General features: G+C 42.9%; 1 protein-coding gene across 1 annotated transcript in view; it reads right to left on the reverse strand.

The window, feature by feature from the left end:
• BMAL1 (basic helix-loop-helix ARNT like 1) overlaps window positions 1-27,342 on the reverse strand; it is a 68,314-nt gene extending 40,972 nt beyond the window's left edge. The window contains exons 1-2 of the mRNA XM_034417125.3: window positions 27,136-27,342; window positions 209-348 (exon numbers count right to left, since the gene is read on the reverse strand). The gene's annotated coding sequence lies outside the window, so the exon portion shown is untranslated. The remainder of the gene's footprint in view (window positions 1-208; window positions 349-27,135) is intronic.
• Between the last annotated feature and the right edge of the window lie 228 nt (window positions 27,343-27,570).

The following is a 27,570-nucleotide window of genomic DNA, read 5'->3' on the forward strand; positions in this document are numbered from 1 at the left end:
CACAATTTGTAAGAGAAAACAACACAGGGGAAAAAAAATAAGAATAACTTTTAAAGTTCTAAATAAATTTAAACGGAGAAAAAGTAAGGCAATACAATTAATTTTAATTAGTTTCAGTTCACGTCTGAAAAGGGAACATTTAGGATTCTCTTTTTTGTGAAAGAAAATATGATTACATAGCAGCGGTTAAGTTTGTGGCTTTGCTTACCTGTAAGCTTGATCTCTTTAATCCTAGAATCACTTTGCAAAGATGTGCTGTTCTACCGTAGCCAAAGGCAAAGCAACCCAGTTACCTTAACTGTCCTTTCATTTCCTCCAGTCTTGCTCGTCAACACTTTCAAGATGCCTCTGTGGTAAGAAAACAAATATCATGCTGTCAATTTACTACCGCCAAATCACTGGATATAGTCTTTGACCTTTAAACAAACAAACTAGAATTTCTCTCCATAAATTAAAGCAATCCATATGGTCAAAAGTACAACAAGACCTTCAGTCCAATTAAAAGGAGCCTCAGTTAAGACTCTCATTGTATATGAGTTTCACAGATCCATGTTAAATTAGAGTTGCTTACATATTGGTTGCTTTTGCTGACTTGAAACTATGCCAATAAAATCTATTAACTTACTACTAATCTCTAGCTGGGCACTTTCCACATCCAGAAAAAGAAAGTAAAGAAATAGAACTATCATGTTTACAAAACCTGTTCATGAAGGAGATTTTGTTTTGCATTACAGAGGAGAGCCTGAGCACAGCAGAGCCTTTATCAAATTTAGGTTGGTAACTTGTATTGGAGTAACATGACATAATTGACTGCATGGAGTTAAAGGTGTAATATACAGAGCTGAGGTCTTCCATTAATACACAGAGCTTTTCCTCTCTATTGCTTCCCACACTTAATCCGCACCAAGGAAAAGACTGTTCTTCTGGGAAGATTGCAAAAGGAATTTCCTTCTTCCTGACCATCGACAGAAGAAAATAATCCAAGACAACCAAGTGTTTCACAAAGTAGATGCATATATTCAAACAATCAGATATATGCTTAGACCAGGGGTGTCAAACTCAAGGCCCATGGGCTGAATCCTGGTTTAGATCTGACCCATCGGGCCACCCTGGAAACAGCGAAGGACCAACCCGCAGTGCTTCTGCCAGCGAAAACAGAGCTCCCGGGCTCCATTTTTGGCTGCGACGGCTTCCTGCAACCCTCTGCCAATGAAAATGGAGCTCCATTTTCACTAGCAGAACATTTGGGCCATCACAGGCCCCAACATGAGTGACGTGGAGCTGGCCGTGCCCCCCCGCCATGTCCCCACCTCCCTGAGGTCAAATACAATCCTGATGCAGCTTTCAATGAAATCGAGTTTGACACCCGTGGCTTAGTCTCTTACTGAGAAGAAACAGATCCATGACTTTTTCCTAAGGGATGCTTTCAAGCATTTCCTTTTTTCTCATATTCTAGTGTGTTTAGTATATTTGATATGCATAGTGTATCTTGATGCCACATAATCAATCAATATATTTGATATACGTACAAGCTATATGAAATGCTACCTGCAACTCATTTTAATGCAAAACAAAATTGCACAGTGTCAGATGAACTTATTTTTGTTATCTTAGATCTGTATAAACATGGGATATTTATATTAAATGTTTCCCATTACTACCTGGGAGGTCTTCTAAATGCCATAAACACTTACATGAATTATTTTTAGAGGTAACCTTGGGCACCAGTTTTAAAGAGATTAGCATTCCATGCCTTGCATAATGCATATTTTAGAGGCATACACCCTGGCAGCTCAATAACTTCATCTGAATATTGCAAACAAACTTGCAATCTAACTAACTGCATTCCATAATTACATACTGATACAAAATCTAAAGAACATTTCATTAAAATATGATCTAGTCTTGCTGCTAACACTATCTTCCACTACTTATACTACATTTGAACACCAGTTAATTCTAACCCTTCATTAGATTTTATCATATTGGATTTTAAAATAAGTATGATTGTTGCCAAGAAATACGAATTGAGTCTGTAAGCCTGGCATTCTTACTTAAACTTTACCATTTGTTTATTTGATATACCAATAAAATAATTTATAGATATTGAATTGGATCCAAATCTTTTGTTCCAGGAAAGAAAAAAAGGGGCTCCAATCTGCTTAACTAAGCCTAACCAAGAAGTTATTTTAATCAATTATTTTCAAATACTGAACAGAAAGAACAATTTATTCCTATTTCCTTTTCCCCTGTAGGACCGTAAAATATATTGTCCTATCAAGTTGCTCAGTACAGGTAATCATGAGTTAATAAACCCTCATTCAGTACCGGTTCAAAATTATGATAGCACTGAATGAATGGTAGTTATGTGCAGTCTCCAAAGTTACAGCAATTCCAGCATTCCCATGGTTGTGATCAGAAGTCATGCTCTTGGCAATCTGCCCACACATAAGACCACAGAGGTACTTCGATTCTCCCCACCTGCTTAACTCTCCCATCTCTGTCCTTTCAGCTGCCCTGCACTCTGCCATCTTTGCTGGTCCAGCTATCCTGCACGCCACTGGCCCTGTTGCTTCAAGCCTAGCAAGAAGGCCCCATGCAATCAGGACAAGGCCTCATGGGAAGAAGGTTAGCAGTGGGAGGAAGAAGCAAAGGACAGCTAGGGGCGACAGGATTGGCAGAATCACTGGAGCGTAGGGGGGCAGGGAGTGGAGCACAAGGCCAGCCATGTGGCAGAGCAAACAGAGTGCAGGGTAGTCAAAGGAACAGAGATGGGGAGGAGATAGGCAAGTTGAAGAGTTGAAGGAGGCAGTTCCTACTGAGGAGGAAGGAGCTGAAGAGGAGGCAGTTCCTACTGAGACTTCAGGCTGGGAGGGAATCAAGCCAGAAATGGCTTGGATTGGGATGGGTCCTTGCCTAATGGCGGAGTGGGATTCAGTTAATCAGACCAACCAGGACTGCTGGGATTGCAGTCACTAAGCAATGTGATCACTTGATGTCATATTTTACGACCACATTACTTAGCGAAAGAAATTCTGGTCCCAATTATGGACGTTAAAGAAGGAACTCTATTTGAGAGTATAGGTAATCCTTCTTTAATGTCAGTAATTGGGACCAGAATTTCTTTCGCTAAGTAATGTGGTCGTAAAATATGACATCAAGTGTTCATATTGCTTAGTGACTGCAATCCCAGCAGTCCTGGTTGGTCTCATTATTTAAGGAATGAAGTTAAAGAAGATTGCATCAATGAAAATTACTCTCCTTCATCCCCACTGTATAAGAAATGTCCAGCCTGCAGAGCTTATTCAACTATGGTTCACATTTATTATTATTCAGCAGATTTAACTCAATCATCAATTCACATAATCTCTTTTTCCCTTTAAAAATTCTCTACAAACCTCAAGTATATATCATGGATCTTAGCTACAATTCCAAGATTTCATGTAAATTCTCCCACAGCACATTTTCACAGTTCCAAGGTTCCTTCTTTTCCACCATTGTGCTAAAGTGATCCATGACATAGATTGAGTGCATTGAGCTTTGGCAAGGCCACACCATAAATGATCAGAGATTTGAACCTTTTTTCCTACAACTCCCAGAATTCCTGGTCATCACTGCAGGGAAAATCTATACCAACATTTAACTATTTTATTGTCACTCAAAGTGAAAGTATATTTTTCAAAATCCAGTTTCAGGTAACCTTAAAAAGGACGTTGACTTACCTGAACATCCGTTCTGAGAGCGGAGAGGCCAGTGATCATGCATGGGTTAATGGCACGATTCAGCCCAGATCGAGTCTGACAGTTGAAAGGCTCCTCCTCCTGTTGCTGCCTTCCAGCTTTCGGACGAGGGATGATCAGACTGACGACGCTCCAGCTGAGCTGAAATCAAAGGAAAGGAAGAGTACACCGGGCGGAACGGACCAGCGGAGAAGGGTGGGGATGACCACTGGCCTCTCCACTCTCAGAACAGACGTTCAGGTAAGTCAACGTCCTTTCTAAGTGAGGGAGAGGCCAGTGGTCATGCATGGCACATGCCAAAGCCCACAACCTAATGGGAGGGACCCGCCCGGGACGTGGAGACCCCCCCGCACATACTTGTTGGAGCACTTGGCGGCCGAATGCCACCTCCGCCAAAGCGAAGCTGTCAATTTTATAATGGCGGATGAAAGGGGTCGGAGACGTCCAGGTGGCGGCCCGACATACCTCCAGAAGCGGGCCTGGGTGGCCCAGACTGCTGAGGTGGCCGCATTCCTGGTAGAGTGGGCAGTCAAGTGACGAGGTACCTGCAAGGCTTGAGCCCCATAGGCGGTAGTAATAGTGGCTTTTATCCAACGGCCCACCATCTGGGAAGAAACTTTAAGCCCCAGGGTGGCCGTCTGGAACGATACAAAGAGACCTTCCGAGCGACGAAATGAGGAAGTCCGCCGGAGATAGATTCGAAGGGCCCGGCGGACATCCAGTGAATGCCAGATACGTTCCCGGGGGTGGGAGGGGTTAGGGCAAAAATCGGGCAGGATTAATTCCTGTGCCCGATGAAAGGGAGAGTTTACTTTAGGGAGGAAAGTGGGATCCAGGCGAAGCACCACCCGGTCGGGATGGAATATGCAAAGGTCGGCTCGGGCCGAGAGGGCCGCCAGTTCGGATATCCGTCTAGCGGATGTAATGGCGACTAAAAATGATACTTTGTAGGAGAGAAAACGCAAGGCCACCATCCTGAGGGGCTCAAATGGACCTTGTGTGAGGGCCGAGAGGACCTTGTGTAAATCCCAGGAAGGGTAATGGTGGATGGGGGAAGGACGGAGGTTGGAGGCACCCCGGAGAAAGAGGTGGATGAGAGGTCGATCCGCTAATGAGTTCCGGGCACCAAAACACAAGATGGAAGACAGGGCGGCCACCTGTCTCTGTAGGGTGTTGGGAGCCAACCCAGCCTCCAACCCTTCTTGAAGGTACATAAGTACCTGTTTTGTTGATGCCAAACCTGGGTCCTGGTTCCGCCTCGAGCACCAGAGAGCGAAGGATTGCCATGTGGCACCGTAGATCCATCTCGTTGCAGGCCGTTGTGCTGCCAGAATGGTGTTGATGACTTGGTCCAGCAAATGAGATCCCCTCAGGAGGCGCCACTCAACCTCCAGGCAGTCAATTGAAGCCAGTGGACGTCCGGATGTAGAATAGGACCCTGACGTAGGATGACCTCCGTGGGTGGAAGACGCCACGGCGGAAGAATCGACAGCATCTGGAGGTCGGCGAACCATGGGCGGCGGGGCCAGTGGGGCGCAATGAGGATCAGTTCCGCTCGTTCCGCCAAGAGCTTCCGGATTACCTTGGGAAGAAGAGGGAGGGGGGAAAGGCATAGAGAAGGCCCAGAGGCCACCTGCTGTGCAGTGCATCCACCGCCTCCGCTCTCGGGTCAGAAAATCTGGAAATGAAGTGAAATGTCTGCCGATTTGCGTGAGTCACAAAAAGGTCCACCGTCGGATCCCCGAAGCGAGTTGCTATCTGTAGGAATAGGGCCGGGTCGAGCTGCCACTCGCCCTGATCTACAACGGACCGGCTGAGCCAATCGGCTTGTGTGTTGGCTTGTCCTAATATGTGAGAGGCCCGAAGGGACCCTAGGTGAGTCTCCGCCCAGGCTCCCAGTCTCTTGGCTTCCTCCATGAGGTCGTGAGAGCGGGTCCCCCCTAGGGGGTTTACATGGGCCTTGGCGGCCACATTGTCCGTCCGAACAATGACATGACGATCCAGGACCTGTGTCTGAAAGACACGGAGAGCCAGGTGGATGGCTCGGAGCTCTAACCAATTGATGTTGTGGCCTAGGTCCTCCTGGGTCCAGCGACCTGGGTCCAGCGACCAGGCTGGCATCTATCATTATAATGAGGGGGTTGGCCTCCCGGAATTCCCTCCCCTTGAGAAGCGCCGGGGATAACCACCATCGAAGAGAAATTCGAACGTTGGGGGGAAGGGACACCATCCAGCTGGTGGCCGATAAGCGGCACTTCTGATACGGGAGAAGAAACCACTGCAGGGCCCTGCAGTGGAGACGGGTCCATGGAACAATTCCTATACATGAGACCATCTTTCCAGCAGTTGGGAAAGGGTCGCCAGAGAGACAGAGCATCTCCGGGCGACCGACCTGGCCAGAGACCACAAGCTGGTCAGGCGCTCCTGGGAAAGGTAGACCCTGCTCTCGACCGTATCGATGACAGCTCCCAGATGTTGTATATGGGTCGTGGGTACCAGATGGCTCTTGGCATGGTTGATGGAGAAGCCGTGAGCCGTCAGGACCTGGAGGGTGGAGTCCAGGTCCTGCTGCGCTGAAGCCTCCGAGCTCGACTGGATGAGGAGGTTGTCCAGGTAGAATTGGACCCTGACCGGCCGAGCCCGGAGGTGGGCCGCAACAGCGGCCATCAATTTCGTGAACACCCGGAGAGCTGAGGAGAAGCCGAAAGGAAGTGCACGATACTGGTAGTGTCGTCCCGCATGATAAAACCTGAGAAATTTGGAATATGCCGGATGGATGGGAATGTGCAAGTACGGCTCTGTGAGATCTATAGACGAGAGGAGGTCCCCAACCCGAATACCATCCAGGATGGATTGTAATGACTGCATTTTGAACCGTCGGTAGAGGACCCAATGGTTCAAGGTCTTGAGGTCTAGAATTGCCCTCCAACCCCCCCAATGATTTCTGAACGATGAACAGGCGAGAATAGAAGCCGTGTCCGAGCTGCTCCTGAGGTACCGGTTCGATGGCCCGAATGTCTAATAAATGCTGAATGGCCGATACCACCAGAAGTCGTTGTGCCCGATCCCTCGAGAGAGGGCATCAGAGAAATCTGTCCGGGGGTTGGAGAGGAATTCCAGGAAGAGGCCCCACCTGACCGTCTCCCTGACCCAAGAGTCCGATGTTGTAGCCTCCCATTGGCTGGCAAAGAGAGCCAGGCGGCCCCCAATAGGAGAAGTGGACCTGCAGTCAGCGGGACCGGCGGAAGGGGTGCCCTCGCCCCCCCCGAAAGGAGCATCTGAACTGGCCCCTCTGGGTCTGGGGACCCTGGCAATCCGGAGGACAGGAGTGGGTGGGAAAGGACCTCTGGTTTCTCAAGCCCGAGAAGCCGGATTCGGGGTTGCAAAAGGAGCGAAAGGGAATGGCGGAATGTTGCTCCGACCGACGGGAAAGGTTGGGGAGGACGTGCCTCTTGTCCCTGGTCTCAATTAAGAGAAGCTCCAGAGGGCCCTGCGAAGGGGGATGAGGCAAGACGCCATTTTGACTTGGCGTCCACCTGCCATTGGCGAAGCCAAAGCAGGCGGCGGGAAGCTAGGGTGGCCCCAATGGATTTAGCCGCAAAGCATGACGAATTTAGTGTCACGTCTGCAGAGTATTCCAGGACCGCCAGGATTTTGTTAATATCCTGCTGGGAGCGGGAGTCTGTCAGTGGAAGGCGGTCCCTGAACTGGCGGAGCCACAAAATGGAGGCCCTGTTAAAGAAAGAAGACGCCATGGCGGATTTAGCCGCCCAGGCGGAGGCCAGGTGAGCCTTAACCAAGGAGTTGTCAAGGCGCTTCTCCTCAGGGCGAAGGCTCTCCTCAGGGGGAGCAGCCACGTTAGAGGGGGTCAATGGAAGGCACCTGTAACAAAGAAGAAATATCCGGTGTGAGGTTATATAGACGTCTGTCTAGAGAATTGGGATTTGGTCCTGACACCGGAGTGGACCACTGTCGTTGGAGCACGTCCTTAAAGAGTTTGGGTCCTGGGATCTCTTCTACTTCCGAAACGGGTTCCTCAAAGAGAGGAATCGCCGACTCAGAGGGTTCCCCCAGTGGCAAAGGGGTATGGGAGATACCTAACCCAGTGGTGACCTTTGCTTTATGAAGTAGGGACCAAAAAAGTTGAGGCTTGAATAGGCCTACAAATGAAGGTTGGTCAGGTGCTAGGTCCTCATCGTCAGATAAGTCCTGCTCTCTGACCTCCTGGTCTAGAGAAGGGTGCTCAGAAGCAATGGAAGGAACGCCAACCCCAGCTGGGGTAGGGTTGTCAGGATATTGAGATCCCTCAATGTCAACCTGAGAAGAAACGGAATCAGCCACCCAGGATGAAGTACGTCGCTGGAGTTCCAATTGAACCCCTTTCTGTATAGCCTGCTGAATAAATGCTGCCAAGTCCGGGGATATGGAGGAACTGGCAGCTGCCTGGGTAGCCGTGTCTGGTGGGGGTGGAGCAGAGGTAGAAGGAGTTGGAGAAACTGCTCTCTGGGGGGAAGGGCCAGGTGGGGGGCCAAACAGGGCCTCCTGAACATCAGCCTGCAAGGGAGGATCCGCAGCGTTCCCATCAGGAGAAAACTGGGGAAGAGGAGTCACTGAAGCGGCCTTGTCCCCAGAAGGAGTGGAAGTAGGAGGGGGAAGGGCCGAGGCTGAAGCTGGAGGGGTCACTGAATGTGAAGGGACCTCCCTGAGGGAGGCCTCCCTGAGCGCCTTTTGTATAGAACGCTCTATCGCCTCATGAAGGCGCAGCTCCTCCTTGGCCTTTGCTGCCTGGGCTTTGGCCTCTTTGGAAGCCTGAGACCCTTTGGATCGCTTAGTAGGCACTGTGGAAGAAGGCCCTGGTAATGCCTCATCGTGGGCCGCCCTTTTAGTAGATTTAGAATGACGTGAAGCCATCTTGATCTGTAGGGAGAACAAAAATCCACCAAATATCATTAGAAGGTGAAAGAGGCCTAAGAAATTCTGTTCAAAATGGTGGCCAGAGCCCCATGGAGACTGAATGACTGTTCAAAATGGCGGCCGTGTCTCCTGAAGGCTCTAACGGCCCCGTGGCCTGGAAGAGGAGGCCCCAATAACGATTTCTGCCTGACTAAGATAGCAGCAGTGGAAACCAGGGCTTGATAATAAGGGCTGAAGCCCCTCCCCACCAAGGGCTCACGATCGTCCCTGCCTTGCCTGAGTGTAATGATTGTTCCCCGAAGATCTGCGTTGTTCGATCTAGGGCTGGCAAGGCAGAGCGTGTGGGGAAGAAAGCCCCAGGGACGCTGAAAACGTTGTGCTTCCTTTCCTTTGAGGTGCACAAACTCTGCCGCTCTGTTTAATTTGGCGAGGGTTGGCTGAAGCTTAACCCGCCGATCGCCATCCAAATCATCAGCTGTGAGGCGCGCAGGAGCCGACTGTCCCAGCCAGGAAGTTCTACGAGGCAGCCGAGCACAGGGATGACGGGCAGCAAGATTACGAGGAAGCCTGCAACCAGCAAGGCTGGGAGGCTCTGCAGCGGGCTCGGGCATGAACCCTTCTCACTTCTTAAGGGGAGAGACACGCAGGAGAAGCTCTCAATCCCCTTAACCGCTAAGCGGTCTCCAGCAGCACTGGCACAAAGCCGCTCACGCTGGGAATGTGCCCTCGATGTCTCAGATCAGAAATAGCAATTTATTTAATTTTTTTAAGAAAAGGAGTCTAATAAGGTCAATTAATACTCAGAGAGGCTCAGTGGAGCGTCTGATCTGGTTCAGATCGAGTCTGAAAGCTGGAAGGCAGCAACAGGAGGAGGAGCCTTTCAACTGTCAGACTCGATCTGGGCTGAATCGTGCCATTAACCCATGCATGACCACCGGCCTCTCCCTCGCTTAGAAAGTATTATTTCCATGATTTGTAACTCGATAAATTGTTTATAATCTCTGTCGTGATTTATTTTAAATGTGGAGGCAACAGCTGTCCGTTTTATTTTACTGTAATTAGATGAGATGCTGTGAATAGATTTATTCCACTTGTTTATTGAAGCACTATAAAAATACTCTGAAAATGAGGCAACATTTGCCTGCTGTAACAGACTGCAAAAATACCCTTAACTTTCTTCACGTTGTGACCAAAGCTTGTTGCCAAGATACTTCCAAGGACATACTCACACAAGAACACTTCTATTCTCTCCTCAGTGCTTCGTCTTAAATATTACCTTTTTTGAGAGAGAAATAGATAAAGGGCCAAGACATATATATGCTGTCTTCCCCCTCCTTCCTTCCCCACATAGAAGGCAGCCAGTGGTTTGATTTGGAGCGTCTCTTTAGAGACGGCCTCTTTTCACAGAATCAGCTTAATCATGCAGCAAATCAGATCATAAGCGCCACAAGCATCAAAACCGGAGCCGCCCAAGGTTCAATTCAAGATGGGCAGCTATATAAGCATTTTAAATAAATAAAATAAACATCCCACTGAGCAAATCAAGGTCAGAACCACAACCATAAAAAGCCCCTTCTAAGTAGTAGAATTTCAACAGGCGATGTATAGACCTCCCCTTTTGGCTACGAGAACATTCATTGTCAGCATCCAACAAGACCAAATTCTCAAGCCCCACTAACTATGAAAACAGTTATTTGGTAAATACTGTACCAGCAACATCCGCAGGACAACCTTTCAGACAAGAAACTCAGCAGCAATGAAATATATGCAGGGTTTCACTGTATACACTCACATGAAGATGAAAAGTTGCATATATACAATGTGGATTTTTGTTTCCAAAACGTGTTGGAAGTTGAAAATTGTTAAAAAAAAAATTTCCAGGTCAGAGACCAGAAACATGATGGACTATCATATATCATATCGTTAAAGGTAGTTTTTGCATAACCACAGTAATTGAGACTAAAATTTCTGTTGCTAAATGATATGGTCAAGCACGAAATCACATTACCATTTTGCTTAGTGACAGCAATCCTGGCAGTCCCCATTGCCATCAACTTTAAGTGAAAATTGCGAATCATTAACCAAAGACCTCGGTGACTGTGACTTGAAACTTCCTGTGTCTTCCCATAAGCAAAGTCAATGGGGAAACAGCTGGAAGATTTAAATCCTGGGCAGCACCTGGGTGTGCTGTAGTGCAATGCAAGTATATAAAGGCTAGGGAAGGGGGTGGTACACGCACTACGAAGATCACTACTAGATCCCTGCAATCTCAAGGAGGGCGCCTTGGGTGGGGGGGAAAGCAGCAGGAGTAATTTACAACCTTCCTTCTGGCTTCCTCATTGACTCTGCTTGTGGGAAGCTGTCAGGGCATGTTGCAAATGGCGACCACATGATTACGCGATCTTGCAACCATCATGTGGGAGACAGTTGCCAAGTGCCCAGACTGCAATCACATGACTGTGAGGCAGGTATGATGGATGGAACTTCAAGGACCCATTGTAGGAACCACTCATTCAGCACTGTCACAATTTTGAATGTTCGCTAAATTAAAGGTTAATAATTGAGGGCTACCTGCATAGGAAACAGCAAAAAGGATTGAAAGATAATAGTCTCTCCTACTAATTTCCAATTTACTATTCAAATGTGTAGCCAGAAATCTCCACAGAATCAAAGGCTTTTGTCAAAATGAGGAAAGCAGCAGCAATCCTTGCAATGCAAGCTGGATATGTGTGAAACATTATGAAACACGTACAAAAAAGGCAGAACATTTGCATTGTGATGACATGATGCTGTTTTTGTCACTTATGCATGCTCCTAGCTTCTGTATATAGCATATGGCCACCACGAATAACAGCTATTCCACTATTATTGTTTAGGGAGGTACTATACAAACAGACTGCTATTATTTTCACTTCAAACCTGTTTTTGAAATGATATTTTTTCCTGTCCAGTATGGCTGTTTTAAAACAATTCAACTCAAAGGGAAGACACTAAGCAGGATGGAAAGAAATACGTTCTTCCACAGTGAGAGTAAAACCCTGATAGAAATCATTGGAGCAAGCCTATTTACGGTGAGAAACCATCGTGTAATTTCCACATTCTATGAAAAAATTTCCATATCATACAGAAACTTTGAAGAAAAATCATATTATGATTTAACATATGCAAACTTCCAGCCATAGATGATAAGATTGATGGACAGATGCAAGCAAAACATTTGGAAGAAAATTAGTAAATGTTAGCTTTACTGGCTGTAAGCCATTTTTTAACATATGCATTTAAAATTTTTTGAGAAGGTAAAATTATTAAGTATCCAAATAAAACAAGAAAAAGAAAAGAGAAATAAAAACACAGTTATGCTTGCCACCCTTCTATTGGGTAATTATCATCTTATTCTTTTTCCCATCCTCTTTGGGGAATCCAGAAACCCAAATCCTTTTTAATCCCCAAATCCAGAAACCATCAATTCAGTCTTTTCTTCTTTGAACAAAATCTCCATATAAGGTTTCCAGATTTTCAAAAAAGCCTTTATCTTTTTTTTCCCTGACCAGACTGGTCAGTTTCTCCATTTCTGCAGGTTCAGTTAATTTTACAATCTTCCACTGTAGAAATTTCATTACTTTTCTATCTTTTGGCATACAATGATCTTGCCCAGATTATTTGGAATATTTTGTATTTTATTAATTATATTTCAACATGTAAGAATTGCCATTAACTTTTTTTTTACTTAAAATATTTTATTGATATTTCTGACTCTTCTTTTTGTGCTTCATTCTGGTTATCTTTATTTCTTTGTGCAGCAGTACAGATTTATGGAGTCTATCTAAAACTCAGTCGAGAAAGAGGGAACACAAATGATACATTCAGTCCAAATTTGGAAGAATAGAAATATCTGAAGCAGACAATACTGGTGATTTAGTGGCCAAGGATGATTACATGCTCTATTAATCCCAAAAGAAGACAATTCTGAATTTAAGACAATCCTCATTCCAAAGAAAGATTAAAGGTTAAAAATACATACAAAAATCCTGTGTACTGTCTAGTTTTATTTGTCATCTAAAACTACCAATCTCCACTGAAATCAATTCTGAAGTGCCCCAACCCCCAAATAATAAATGGATATATAGATGATGGATTAGATGACTGACTGACTGATTGATAGACAGACATACTCTGTAACCAGTCCATGGACTGGACCACAGTATATATTCTGGTAAATATATAAAGGTGTTGGGAATAGTTATTTAGCCCAGTTTTCTCCAGATAACTGGTAAGAACTGAGGGAAAAAGTTTGTAACACTGAGTCGTTTCTGTTTTCAACAAGGAAACAAGTTGTTGGACTTGTTATACACTTGTTATAAACTTTTGTATTTGTAATCTGTAGTAAATCTGATTTAGTAAGTTTTATTCTAATTTTAGGGACTCTTACTGAGGTAAATATGTTCAACACTTCTAATTCAGTTCAGACAATGTGCTAAGCTTATTTTCTTCTCCTTTTCCTTTTGAGAGAAAGAACCACAGTCGCTTTTCTCTCTTCTTCTACCTTGATTTCAGCTGTTTATTTGCATCTCCCACCCATTCTAAGATGTTTTCATCAAGGGCATTCCTCCAATGGCCAATACTCTTCAACTAATAGACTTAATTCTAACTGAAAGCCTTCGAACTATTCTGACTTCTTGTCACATTTAATTGAGAACAAAACACTGGCACATTAAACACTGGTATATTAAAATGATATACCACACTTTGGGAAAGATATGAACAAGACTAAATGCTTGTTGGTGTTGTTAAAGGACACAAACATGAAATATATACAAGTCAAGAAGTCTATACTCATCTTTGTTTCAGAATAACCAAATTGTGACCCCACAATTGGGGTCAATTTGCTTATAGCAAAATGTCAAGCCATTATTATTTAATGATAAATTCTAGATGTACTTTCATAGTTCTAGTACAGTATAGCAGCATGATTTGGATGATTTATTTTCATTCTATCTTACCTATGCAAATCCAATACTGAAGTTGGTAGAAGAATTGCTGTTGCCTCTTTCTTAGGCTAGCACATTTAGCAATAGCAATAACACTTGAACTTATGTATCGCTTCATAGTGCTTTACAACCTTCTCTAAGCTGTAGCTAACAGAGTTAGCATATTGCCCCCAACAATCTGGGTCCTCATTTTATTGACCTCAGAACAATGGAAGTCAACCTTGAGCTGGTCAGAATTAAACTACTGGCAGTGGGCAGAGTTAGCCTATACTATTGGATTCTAATCACTGCACCACCATGACTCATTTAAGAATTCAGAAAATATGTAGAAAAGATGGACTTGTGAAATCAGAAACATACATAGCCAATTACCTTAAATAATGAATACATTAAACTATTTTTCTGCTTGACTGTAAGTATTGTTAAGTAAGCAAGGCACATCGGTACCATCTATGAAAAAAAAAACCTGATTATTCTGTTTCAATCAGTAAATCTTTGCTTGATTGCCCATGGTAAGGAATTCTGCTGCTCAATTAAGATTAATAAGCAGTTATTTACAAATTTGTGGCATTGCAACAGATATAGATTGAATGCATGGCAAACGTCATTTGATTGCTTTTCCACAAAAATTAATCAATGCTGAACTTCTTCATATAAACAGAAAAAAGCCTCCTTTTAGTGGTGCTTGCAGTTATTTTAATGGACATATTACCTAAATATTACCTCAAGAGCCATGGTGGCACAGTGGTTAGAATGTAGTACTGCAAGCTACTTCTGCTGACTGCTGGCTGCCAGCAGTTCGTCAATTCAATTCTCACCGGCTCAAGGTTGACTCAGCCTTTCATCCTTCCGAGGTTGGTAAAATGAGGATGCAGATTGTTTGGGGCAATATGCTGATTCTGTAAACCACTTAGAGAGGCCTGTAAAGCACTGTGAAGTGGTATATAAGTCTAAGTGCTATTGCTATTGCTAAATGATAAAGAAACTTCTATGAATGTTCATAAGGTTTCTTTTGAGATTGCTAATATAGTAGGACTACCTCATGGGATGCTGTCTTGTGAAATATACCTCATGTGATTGATAAGATAAATACTCTTGTGTCAGCTTTTGTCACATAAAAATTAGTGTGGAACAAGGTCTAAGATGAAAGATCAATAAGATGTTTTAAAGCAGGGGTTCCCAAGCCCTGGTCCATGGACTGGCACTAGTCTATGGCATGCCAGCAACCAGGCTATGCAAACAAGCAAAGCCCCATCCACGGGATGCAGACAGCATGTGAAACCATGCCCCTTCCAGGCCATAGAAAAACCTCTCTTCACAGAACTGGTCCCTGGTGCCCAAAAGGTTGGAGGCCATTGGTTTAAAGATCCCGCTGGTTCCTGGGACATGCGGTGACATTCTGTGGCTAGTTGAGAGCCCGCAGTTAGCCAATTCAAACAACGACGCTACCAACAGCTTGGAGCATGTGGCGGCAAGCTGCGGCTCCATTGCCAAAGCGCCGTTCTGAAAAACGCCCCTAATTCACAAAAACCAAGTGAGGAGTCCAAGGAATGTCCAAGAAATGAGTTGACATGTCTCTTCAGGCTGAGACAGAACCAAAATTGGGCTAGAGAGAAGGAGGATGGGGGCATGGCCAAAAAGTTGACAGCTTGGTCTCTGCAGGAATAGATGAGTCAACCCATCCTTGGACACTCCTGGGAGCTCTAGGAGAATGCTCTTATTTACATATTTGTGAGAAGATACTTCAATAACTGTCCTCATTTATTAAATGTGTTTTCTAAAGTATAGAAAATATTTTCTTTTATAGATCTGTGCATGATAATGTCTCAATAGCCATATTAAAAAGCTCTTTTGGGACAATCTAGTACATAACCAATTAAACAGAAAAGGGGCAATCCCATACTAATTCTCTAAATTGTTCCAAAAGTTGGGACACTTTCCACAGCAGTTTTTAGGAAAGTAAAAATAAAAGAAAGAAGCTGTACATAAACTGGATTTAGTTCAAACTATGTCAGTTCCCTTTAAAGAGCTGGGTTTTAATAACCAAACTTCAAAAGAAATCTAGAAGTCTAATAACACTGCCCAATTGACCAATCATTTCCTAAAGGGCAGCTCTAACAAATTCTGGAATATTAACAACAAACCCAGACAAGATAGAGTAATGTCTAACTTGAGATTGTGTAATCTAAATTTTCAAAAATTTCATATGTACAGAAACAAGATGGCCAATTGTCCAGACATAATCCAAAACCTCTAGAGTACCAGTTGTTTTGGCTTTCCCCGTTTATCTACATTCCAACATTTATTGTCTTTAAAAATGCTGCATTATAATTATGAATCACAACTCTTTGTAAACATCAAAACAGTAGCCCATTTTCATTTGCTAGAAAGCTTCCTGAAATAAAGGGCATGTAAAAAATTTATTTCAAACACAAAAGTTTGCAAAAACCCTGTTTGAGCACAAAACCAACTGAGTGGTTTCACCCATTTGGAAGTGGTTTGAGCCAGAAGTTTGATACTTCAAATGGTTTGAAAATTTTGTGCACTCCTAATTTGAAAAATGGTTATTTAAAAATTAATGCAACATTTGACAGTGATAATATAATTGCAAATGTTCTATTTCTCAATATTTTTCTACTGTACATGACTTCTAAAGTACCAACTCTGTTTATTCAAAGATATAGTCCTTCATGCTGCTTTCAATTCTAGCCTAGAAGATTTTCCAGGGCATATTTTGAGGCATGATAGGATTACATAGTTACAATTACCAAAGGAGCCAAAAGTGTGGCAGAAAACAAGATTGCAAAATTATGCTCATTTATTTTGAAAAAAGACCCCCATACTGAAGTTTGCTTTTGAGCACACCGGCACTGAATTGCAGTCTTATGAGACAATATTTTTATGTGGGCTTATGTTAAAGTCAGCAACCTGTTAGCCAGTTTTAATTTCCCTTTCTTGAAAGTTTTTAACAAAAGCAGATACATGATAACATTCTTTTCTCTATGTAGGAAATTTCTGGAAATCCTTTGTCCAAATATTTATAAATCTATTACAAGTTATTCTTGATAAATTACTACCTCTTATTCATTCCATTGCAATGTTAAATAAAAACAATCCTTAAGCATAAGCAGCAGGGGTGGGTTCTACTTACCTTTACTACCGGTTTGCAACGGGGCCGCACACGCACTCTTCTGCGCATGTGCAGAAGCATTCTGATGATGTTGGGGTCAGTGGGCGGAGCCTCCCTCCGATTTTACTACCGGTTCTATAGAACCGGTCCAAACTGGGGGCAATCCACCACTGATAAGCAGTACTAATGAAAATGCATCTTCAGAGTGGCCCATTTCTATACTGTAGATAATCAACCTTCTGAATTCAGTTTTAAAAAAAAAATCTTCAGCTTCGTCTTTAATATGTTTTTGCCTAGTTATTATAAATGGAAATGTATTGCATGTACGCATACTAGTCTAATAGTTCCTGTTCTGTACATTTAAGAGAATTTTGTCCATCTCCTGTTATGACTGATTATAATGGAGTGTCTTTATTATCCAGGGAAAGATTTAAAAAATGTCGGACAATGTGAGGCACTGCTGAGAGTTGTTTTAGACAAAGAAACTTGTCAATTTAAAGGGACCAAACACAGAAAAAGTTAGGGTGCGCCACATCGTAACTTTCTGTAAAACAGTGATTTGGGAAGTTTCTTCCTCTAAATCTAACTTCTGCTGTCATGGCTACATGTCTCCTATCTAAGCTTCATGATCTGACAGCCTGACATCAGCCACGGGGGTGGGGCGTAGAGGGGAAGACTGGAATGTAAGGAAGAGGGGGGGATGGAAGCTCAGCTGCGCCTTGTGAGAAGCTTCAGCCAGCCAGGCAAGATCGATCTGCAGAGTTGGGAACCGAGAACCTGTTTCCTAAACAATATACAAGCACCTAATTGGACATTTACAGATGTGGGGGGGGGGGAGGAAAATTTACTTTGTATTGTTTGCATGGGAAAACCTCAGATTCAGCTTACACTACTTCTATAACTACTTAAGCTTCAGTAAAGAATAGGTAGTCCTCAACTTACGATCACAATTGAGCCCAACATTTCTGTTGTCAAGTGAGACATTTGTTAAGTGAAGTTTGTCCCATTTGACAACCTTTCTTGCCACAGTTGTTAAACGAATCACTGAAGTTGGTAAGTCAGGAACCCAGGGTTATTGAGTGAATCCGGCTTCCCCGTTGACTTTGCTTGTCAGGAAGTTGTAAAAAGGGATCACAGCAACGGTCGTAAAAAGGAACCAGTTGCCAAGCATCTGGATTTTAATCATATGATTGTGGAGATGCTGCAAAGGTCGTAATTCTGAAAAATGGTCATAAATCACTTTTTTCAGTGCTGTTGTAACTTTGAATGGTCACTAAATGAACTGTTGTAAATCAAGGACAACCTGTATACTCTTGGCAAAATCAAATGGCCAGGAGTTTTTCTTTACTACATGACTGAGTGTGACGGTTCACATCCACATAGCATATTTACCCAAACCTATACCTCTAATTAGACTATCTGTTAGCTGCCATATATTGTGGTGTACAATCTAATGACATAGAAACAAACAAGAGATAAGGCATGACCTGTTAATCATTATTGCTACTTACTATCTTCAAAAGCGGTATAAGGCATTGATCTGCTGTACACACACATTATCAATTTAGCAAGCTATGCAGAATAATTATGGCATAAAATCACAAAATAGCTTAGAGTAGCGATAACTTAAACAAACAGTAGAAAGGAATGATTTGTATAGCAGATTTCTAGATCCAGCACTCTACACAAAATTATATGCATATAAATATATAAAATGTATAATGGATTAACAGCAAGCACATTTTTTTTTCATTCTTTTTTCCTCCACCGTTCAGGAATTTTGCAAACACTACAGTTACTACTAAGATTCCTGAGATAGATTTTTGAAGGGGGGGTGGGGAAAGTATCAGTGCCAAGTTTGCTGCAATTTCTTCCTCAGCCTTTTTCTGTTTGTTTTTAACTGCCCTGTTTACATGCTTCTTTATAAAAACAGCAACATCTCCACTTGGCTCTTACCCAGATTGGTTTTTAAAATAGATCTACTATTTTGCTTCAAACGTTCCAAAGCCTATGAATTCAGCTCACCTTAAACTGCTCTTTTATTTGCCTTATTTATTGCTTCTTTCTAACAATCATCAGTCAACTTTGTTTGACCTGATCCCTAATCAGCATGCTTCCTCAATATCCAACACTTTCTACAGCTATTTCTTCCTTATGCTCGTATGTTCCCTGTGCTGCTTTCTAAATACCTCGCTGAAGAGCACAATGAGAATATCAAATAGATAACAAATAGATAGATATACAAATCAAACAAAACATGAAACATAAACATAACACTATAGCAGAGAACTCACTGCATTGCCAGAACAGCACCACAATAAATCCACAAGGAGAAATAATTCTGTGCATTTTCTACTTCAGGAAGTTGTCATAAACACTCCATATTTCACACTTAATCCACATTCCATGTGTTGAGTTACTTATAAACACAGATTATCAGGACTCTCCATAAAAGAAAAAGAGAGATAAAACCAAAGCTGTAGTGTACTACAACAAACTGTAGTACAGCTACACTTCCAACAGCTAGGCTGTTATGTACTAGAGCAAACATTACATCTGACAGTGGCCTTAACATCTTTATTTTTTATTGGCTTAAGAAAAACAAGAATGACATTTTTTAAGAAGCAAAGCAACATTTATTACATACAGATTGTGCTTATCAAGTTGTCAATAAATACCAAGTAATCTATAACAAATTGCAATAATAATTCATATGTGCTTCATAGCAACTGCTTGTCCTTCCAAAACAAAATAAAAATCGAGGAATTATTATTTCTACTTTTTCAACCCTATTTTAGCATTCCAGCACATACAAAGTACACTTCAATACATTAAAAAAATGCTGTTACTTTTAAATATTTTGATAAATAATAAAGAATTTGATTTAGAATATATTAGACCCATTTAATGAAGCTTCCCAAATCATCTTTCTAACCCCTGTAGGATTCATACATACAGGCAAATCTGTTTTATCCATTACATTGCAGCACATTCCTAATTTTACTTTGGAGACCTTGGGGCAGTCTCTGTCCTTCAGCCCTTACTAGGGCATGATATTGTTGTGAAAATATAACAAGGCAAACTCCACACATCTACTTTCCTCTATGGCGGGATATAAATCAAGTGGATATCACTGAATGTTTGTCTTTAAAGAAGTTTTAAATCTGAATATATATTGAGATTAAGAAAGGAATTCCTGGAGGATTTTTGAAAAATATAGTCTCTGAACCAAAAGCCAATGGAAGAGAAAGCTAGGCAAGTACTTTATTTTTCTGCCACATTAGATATGGTGCTTTGTTTGATCTTTCCTTCAAAGAGCTCAAAGTTGCCTTTTAAGCTAAATAATGATCATTTTCCATTGCCAGAATTTCACAAACCTTCTATTGCAGCCTTGTCACATGATGCATTTTAAGTAATTGGAACTAAATTTCTTATTACTGTATTGCAAGCTAGGATAAACGTTGTTCTTATTACTCTCTGTGGGAATAAATGAGACTTGTAGTAATCTTCAAAAAAATTAGTAAGATCTACTTGAGGTCAGTTCCAGTTCCAGTTGACCTGAAGGTTTTTTTCCAAGTAGATAGTTGGACTTGTATAATGTATTTAAGTTTTGTCTGTGAATAAGCTTCACTGAATTGTAACTGAAGTTACAAGAACTTTAAAACTGTTAATGCCATTCATTGACAATATTGTTTGCTTCAGGATAAGCGTAATGGCATAGCTCCTACTAGAGATCAACTAGAACACCATAGCATGGCATCAAACCAATATCACAAGTTGTTCCAGCTTGTACAGCTGACTTGGAAACATCTTAGGGCTGTTGAAATTCTTAATACCAAGCTTCTCAAATAGCACAAGGTTGAAAAGGTTATAATGTTCATGTACAGCACCTAAAACATATTGAGGTTGTATGTGAAAAAAAAGATGATCTGGAAGTGGCTTGTTTCAATGCAAAAAACGAAAAACCCACTTCTTGGCTAGGGTCAGGTCACGAAAACAATAACACACAACTGCTCATTGGCAAAATGTAAATCACATTAATACATTATCAAGACAAATGCTCCTGCAGTTACAGGTTCTCCGTGACAACAAATCAAGATATAAAGACTATACTGTCACTATCCAATGATATTTTAAGAGGTAAGTATTGAAGAAGGAAGCACAGCTGGAATTCCTGACAATGAGTAACAACAACTAGTTTTTGGAATTCTGTACATAAAAAAGAGATGTGCGTCAGTGACAGCTTAATCATACTAAGTATGTACCTACAGACATTTAGCTTCAGGGGGTGTGAGAAATTACTGATTTTTTTCCCCATTTACCTCAGTAAGTTATTAGCTTTTCCTCTCGTTTGTGAATGTGGAGGAGGTACTTTTTTGATCTTTTCAAACATGCCCATTTATATATTGTATTCTCTTTAGTTCCAAGCAGAACTTTGAACTATGCCAGGGGCTACTTTATACTGTTCTCTATAGTGTGTTGTGTAACAGGATAAGGTCGCTAAGGCAGTACATTTTTCCTATTCTCTTCACATAATAGCCCATAACCTACTGGTTGTTAGCAGAATAAATGAAATTACTGTCAAAATATATAACTACATTCAAGTAAACAGAATTCTTTTCAGGCAAACTTCCCATCTAACTCAGAAATTGGATATATATTTATTTTTACTTAAGTGGCACAAAAAATTGTAGCCTTAATCGCTACCATATATAATCTGCCATTTCTGTTCTGAAAGGACCTAACAGATTGGCCCACCCCAGGCAACTGATGGACCATTTTGGGTCCCAGAAGGAGCTTGGGGTTTTTATCAAGACAGTTTGGCTGAGACCTTGGGTTCAGCCTGGCATAGGCATGTGACTGACACCCTAGATCAGACTGCTCCTATGCAGCCTCTTTCTGTCCACCAATCCGAGAGTCCTCTTCGGTTTTCGAGGAGTTCCAGGAGATGAAATGCTAGAGGTGATGCCTGGAGTACTGTGTGAGAAAGTCAAAGAGTGTATCCGACCAAACAGAAGTGGGAGTCTACATTGTGGTGATAAAGGTAGTGAAAAGTTGCTATTCCTCCACCCTGTTGCATCTCCCGATAGCTGTCCAACAGCCTTGTTTAGGGTAAACTGTTCGGGGGCGGAGTCTGCATAGAATCATCTGCAAAGCCACACTGAGGAATATTTCTGCAACTTGGCAGACAAAATCGCTCAGAGTTAGATTCCAATGAGGCAAGTCCAAGGGACAATCTTGTGATACTATCTGGACTGAATTTGATTCTGCTGTATCCAAGAAAGTGGATAAGGTTTTTCTGTTTGTTAATTCAGCCACCCGTTTGTTAGATGCTGGCTCTCCTGGGTTATTAAAGCAATCTGGGAGATGACCATGTGGTGTGTTCAGCCTCTTTGAGAGAGGGGATGTTCCTATCAGACCTGAAGGAAGCAATGGTACATCCCCTCTTCAAGAGGTCATCACTGGACCCTTCCCTGTTCGACAATTATTAGCCAGTTTCCAATCTTCTCTTCTTGAGGAAGGTTGTAGAAAAACTGGCCGGATGACAGTTACAAAGGTTCTTGGAGGAAACAGATTATCTGGACCATTTCAGTCTGATTTCAGGTCAGGATCCAGTACAGAGACAGCACTGTTCACACTTGTTGATGACTTTTGGCAGAACAGCATGAGGATGGTGCATTAATTGATGCATCCTTCCTAGTGCTTCTTGACCTTGGAGTGGTTTTCAATACTGTTGACCATAGTTCTTCCTCAGTGGTTGGTAGTGCGGGGAGAAGATATCACGGCTGTGGCCTCTTATGTGGAATCCTTCAAGTCTCAACACTCTCCCCTCTCCTGTTCAACGTCTACATAAAACCACTAGATGAGATCATCCACTAGTGTGGAGTTCTGTATTATCAGTATACTGATGATACCTAGCTCTACACCACAATCCCAAGCCTCACAGGTGAATCTATCAATGTACCGACCCAGTCTCTAGAGGCTATTTGGATCTGGGTGGAGCAAAGCAGACCTCAGTTCTATCCTAACATGGCTGAGTTACTGTTGCTGTTGGACCCCTCAGGGTTTGGAATGGTATCACTGGTGGTCTTGGATGGGGCTGTACTTGTCCTTTCATGACTAGTGGGTAATTTGGGGGTCTTTCTTGTCTTGCAAGAAGGATGCATAGCTTATCATCAGGTGCTTACTGGGTATTATTGTCAGTGAGAACAGTAATGAAACCAACACACTTGGCCCCCAACTACAATAGTTTTGAAATACATGCGGGGGAGGAGCTGTTTCTCTTTAAAAAAAAGCCACCCACTAATTGCTTGTTATATGGCTGGCATTTTAAAAACTATATTTTGTGGGTCATTATCTGCAACAGAGTCATGTACAAAATTAAATTTTAGTTAAATCCACTGGGAAATTGTGTATACAGCTGCAATAACAATATTCTTGTCTGATATCTATCATATACCACTATGCTATCCTGTTTCCCCAAAAATAAGACATCCCCTGATAATAAGCCCAATTGGGCTTTTGAGTGCATGGCAATAAGGCCAAGCGCTTATTTCAGGGTTCAAAAAAATATAAGACAGGGTCTTATTTTCAGGAAAACATGGTATATATTAAAGCTCTGTGTCTGACCTTTAACTGAGCAAAATAATACTTCAGGGGACAAGTTTTGAACAAAGGTATCTCAAATGGGCTAATTTATATGAGCCTTGGTGGCACAGCAGACTAAAGTACTGTTAAGTAACACCAGCTGCCTGCAATTACTGCAAGTTCAAATCTCACCAGGCTCAAGGTTGACTCAGCCTTCCATCCTTTCAAGGTAGGTAAAATGAGGACCCGGTTTGTGGGAGCAATAAGCTGACTTTGTATAAAAAAGAACACCGCTTAGGGGGACCCCGAAAGCCCTATTAAGCAGGTATATACAAAAGTATGAAGGCTATTGCTTAATGCATTGTAAGCCGCCCTGAGTCTCTGGAGAAGGGTGGCATATAAATCGAACCAATAAATAAATAAATAAATAAATAAACTTATAGAATGCATCAGAAATTTGGGACCTGTGACTCTTACAGAAATGAAATTGGCCAAATTTTATAAAACATTTCCTGTGGTCAACTCCTGATGTTGACTGTGCTATATAGTTCAACATGGGCTATTTTTAAGATAGATGCATCTCTGAATATTTCCCTGGTTTTTAAAGAACTTTTCTAGTGAATACAATATATTAGAACCTCTGCCATTGTTGAATTAGTTGAGGAATCTAGCAAGGAAATATTTCTGAAACAATGGCCCCATTGGACCAATGGGTCAAAGATTTTCTGGTATGGTATAAAGCAAAAGCAATCAACTTATTAATAACCATTGAATCACAGCATAATTACTTCCACTGAAAGGAAAGCTCCCTGCATTATGTGGACCAAGGATATCATATCTCTCATCAACATGATTTTTGTGCTTAGAAAGGACCTTGCTTACAAATAAAATTGAATTCCTAACCACATGTTGAGGTTTATTTGCATTTGAGGCTCCTCCTAAAATTCTTTGTCTGAGCAATATCAACAAGGGCATATTTTGTGATGTCTGTTTCCAAAACTCACATTATTATACATTTTGCCCCAGAAGTGAAGCTCTTAAATATGATATATTAATAATCAAAAGAACTTCTTGGACTGGAATTATATTCTAGTTCCACAATGCTAGTAAGTGTGGGGTTTGCTCCCTATTTATATACAATGCCAGTATTCATGGGGGTATGGCTTTCTCCTTGGCATTTCTTGCTTAGTGTACTCTTTGTCCAGTGTTAATTCTCACTTATCTGGGGGCTGGTTGCTGGAGAGGATGTGTTTTGGTCTTTTTGTTTCCTTCTTAGCGTATTGTTTCTTTTAAACGGTGTGTAAAAGTGATTTATCTTTATGTATCTATTGATGACTGGTGGCAGGGGAGGACAAACTACTGTATATAAACAGGAACAAATCAACACTCACTAGCAGTGATGATGCTACCTAGTTGGCAAGCAAACAACCAAGCTCAGAGAGCACCTCTGAGACGCCACAATGAAGACACTATTGACAGTTGCCCTGAGTATTCATGTATGTGGAAGAAAATTCATCTAAAAGAGCTCTAACAAAAAAGAGGGGGGAGGGAGGGAGAGATACAGAGAGGGGGGCAAGAAAACTCTTTGAATGTGAGAAAGAGTATTTCAAAACGTGGCAAACAAAGAGGAAATGGATGTTTTCATGTTATCGCTTTAAAAAGGGATACTGGTCCTTAAGAACTTAAGGATACTGGTCCTTAAGAACTGGGTCCTTAAGAACATCATAAGTAATGATGTTACTTAGTTGGGTATGAAACACCTGTAAGCAACCACGTTCAGGAAAGCATCAGATACTCCAAAGTTCAAACTATTCTGACACCAAGATTAGATTTCAAATTATTATCTTAACCTTTAAAAGCTCATCTTGCCAATAAATTTCAAGAAGCAATGCTTAATAAGGAAGTAAGTCTCATTAAACACAGAAGGAATTCCTCCAAATACATAAAAGAATACATTGTTAGGCTTATGTTATGATAGAAATTTCATAAATAGTAATGCAATAATTTTCTTTCTTTCTTTCCATTCTATATATTTTAATGCCCTCAAGTTTTTTTTAAAAAAATTAACAGCATGTTTACTTTTTAATCCAAGTTCATTCAGGCTTTATTTTAGCATGAGGCTGAAATGAGGTAAACTTATGCTCAGTGATAGCGTGAAATATATATAATTATGCATCAAGATCTGCATTAAAGAAATGATGGAATATTGCCTGATGTGTCAAGTTTTTTTTTAAAAAAAAATGTGGTTGTGATAGGCATGCACTAAAAACAAGAACCACATGTAAAACTTACATGCGTCCTTCATTAAACTGTTAGTAGTTCAGAGCAACATTTTATCAATTATAACATCATGAGATTTACTTATAAATCTAAACCAGAGAAGACTCCGTTAACACGGAGCTGACATCTCTTTTCACAGAAAAAAAAATTAAAGCATCAGAATCCAGAAAAGTGACTCATAGGTCCAATTACTAGAAAGTTAAGTCCAGATGAAAATCACCAGGACTTCACTCCCAATATCGTAAACAGGTTTCCTTTTTAGGGAAACAGAGCCCGTTCTATCTTCTCTCTCTCTCTCTCTCTCTCTCTCTCTCTCTCTCTCTCCTCGACTCTCCGCGTATCTGCCTTTTAACACGCTCACGAATTAACTCCTAACGTTTGCCGTAATTTCCACTCCGAAACATTAAAAGCGAAAAGGTCAACTAGAGCTTTCCTAGAAGCGGAGTTTTCGGCAAGTCCGGTTCCAAAAATAAAGAAAAGGGGCGAGCGAGTAAACCGGGAGTGGGGGGGGGGGAAGGTTTGACAAGTTCCGACGTCAAGTTCCAACCCAGGTACATCGCACCGGATTTTGGTTTGAAAGAAATCCCGTACCAAAAGAGAGAGAGAGAGAGGGAGGGAGGGAGGGAGGGAGGGAGAGAGAGAGAGGAAAAAGAGGGAGGGAGGGAGGGAGAGAGAGAGAGAGAGAGAGAAAAAAAGAGAGAGAGAGAGAGGAAAAAAACAACAACCCGGCACGGAACTGCCACTGCAAGGCTACGGGTTTTTTAAGGACAACCCTATGTAAATAAACGCTGTTTCCTGCTCTCCAATCAAGAGGAAGAGCATCTAATTTCACTTCCACATCTCTCCCTGAGCAAATGCCCCGCGATAGAAACCAGAGGGGAAAGGGGACTGTTCTTTTTCTACCTAAGTATGGATTCCTCCCCCTACTTTCCCCCCCCCCGTTTTCCATTCCCCTCCCCACACCTTTCCCGAGGGGGAGACCCGATAATGCCACCGGAGACCCCCCTCCCTCCCGCAAGGAGGAAACGTCTCCCCCGTCGTCCCCAAGACAGGGGAAGCCACGGGAAGCACCATACCCGCCCGCCCCCCCAAAAGCCTCGACGCACCTGAAACCCTACCCTGAAAACTTCTCGTGCCCTCGGTTCTCCCGTCCGTAGGCTGACACCCCCCCCTCCCACCCCGCTAAACCCCATAAACAATGTGCCCCATTGCAAACCAGCGCTCGCTGGCTCGCTTCCTCCGCCCACCTGTCCAGGGAGAGAAGACCGAAGCGGAATGCAGCCGGCGCGGGAACCAGCTCGGCAGAAGTCCCCCTCCCTTCCCCAACCTGCCGGGGAACGTTCCAAACGAGGAATCCCCTCGGTCGCGCGCGCGGGCATCAAAGGGGAATCTCCTCCTCCACCGCCTCGCCTCTCCTTCAACGCCGCCGCCCCGATCCCTTCCTGCCAGCCCGACTGCAGGTAGCAGCAGCCCTCCGCCACCAACCAGTCCTCACCGTGCTTAGGAGGAGAAGGAGTGGGGGGGGGGGGGGGTCTCGTCCGTGCGCTCCTCTCGGAGCGGCTCGCCGGCGTAGCCCAAGCAAACGACGGCCGGCACCAGCAACCCCTATACCTGACCTACTTTCCGCCTGGCTTGCCGCTGAACGTCGCACCACTAACCTACTTTCCAGCCAATGGCTTCTCCCCCCGCATCAAGCCCCTGCCCGCCTCTTGGCCAATCGCGGGACGGGGTTCGTGCCTGCCGCCCAATACTCCTCCAAAACAGGGTGCTTAGGTCCCGCCTTCGACCCGGCCGACCAATCCGAACCGTGCGGCTGAAGAGTAAACGAGTCAGAACGAGGATAACACTCTGCTCGTGCCCGCCCGCTTAAACGATTGTAACTTGCGTGGGGGGGGGGGAAGGGGGGAAGCGAGCGAGAGCGAGAGAGAGG

This window comes from Pantherophis guttatus, chromosome 1 (genome assembly GCF_059756535.1).
Source record: "Pantherophis guttatus breed Tessera chromosome 1, ASM5975653v1, whole genome shotgun sequence".
NCBI classification, from domain to species: Eukaryota; Metazoa; Chordata; class Lepidosauria; order Squamata; family Colubridae; genus Pantherophis; species Pantherophis guttatus.